The sequence below is a fragment of the Arachis duranensis genome, chromosome 9 (assembly GCF_000817695.3).
Source record: "Arachis duranensis cultivar V14167 chromosome 9, aradu.V14167.gnm2.J7QH, whole genome shotgun sequence".
Classification (NCBI taxonomy): domain Eukaryota; kingdom Viridiplantae; phylum Streptophyta; class Magnoliopsida; order Fabales; family Fabaceae; genus Arachis; species Arachis duranensis.
In genome coordinates, this window is record NC_029780.3 from 80,430,955 (window position 1) to 80,432,316 (window position 1,362).

Consider the following 1,362-nt stretch of genomic DNA (forward strand, 5'->3'; position numbering starts at 1 on the left):
ATTACTCTAAATTATTCTTATCGTCTAATGTTCCAGTTCAATTGTCTTTTACCACAATCGTTTACAATGCATCACATCCATGAAATACCTCATCGAATTGTCTTCACTGATTCAGGTTCCAACTACATGGATGTAAGCGTTCAAAGAAGGGGCAATAATCTCTACTTTACCGAAAGAAGGTTGGATCTACTCACCTATTATGACCAACCTAATGGAATCTGGTTAAAGTTAGCTTTCTTGAGAGGAGCTCGATTTTTTATTGAGGAATTGCATCCACGAAATTTTATAGGGTAAGTTCAAGTTCCATCCCCTCCATGCTTTTTACGTCTGCCCAAAAATCTTCAAAGTGGAGCACATAATGAGATTGAATTCTCTCAGTTTAAGTTCAGTTTTGCTAAATTCGTGACAAACTCGGATATGAAATTTCAACGATTGGTAATACATTTAAATTTTCTTATTTTAAATTGTTCATTATTAGAATAATTTTATAACATATTGTGATTTTTTTCAGAAATTACTGGCTTTTTTTTGCATGCATGCAATGCCATTGAGAGGAATAAAGGTTAATTTGATTTCTTGGTGTGGCAATTCTATACTTTACCGCATTGCATGGATAGCGGATGATGAAGCTTATTTAACAAGAGGATGGTTTGAATTTGCACGAATTCTAAATGTTGATATTTACGATGTTATTTCAGTTGGTTATCGTTACGAGAAAGACTCTATATTATACGTGACTAAGAACTAGAATAGATTCAATATTGTTTAAGTAATTTGGTTTTAATATTAGTATTTGATTAAATTATAATTAAAAAATTTTAAATTATTTCCTTAATTTATATATTATGAGTATTTTTTGTGGATGTACTATTTTTAAATAATTTAATAATTAATAAAATGAAGTGGTGTCAGATATATTGTTTAAGTTTATTTTTATCCTTTATTTCTTTATTTGTATTTTCATTATATTTGACAAAAAATCTCTACCTAAACATATAATTTTCGTTGACCTAAACACAATTTAGTTGCCAATAAAAACCGATTTTATCTATAAAAAATAATAAAACATGTATCTTTTGATATTATATTAATATAGTAAGTAGACATTATGATATAATAATATCTTTAATTGTATTATAATTAGCTCATAAATAATGTATGATTATATTATTTTAGGAAATTTTTTCATTATAATTATATCAAATCAATATTTAATTATGATAAAATATGTTAATTATAATTATATTATAAAATTATAATAATTACGATAGTTATGTTATATATTTTAATCATTTATGTAAGTAAATAAATTAGAAAATAATCAAATCAAATCATGACGGTAAATAAATAATATAGAATAAT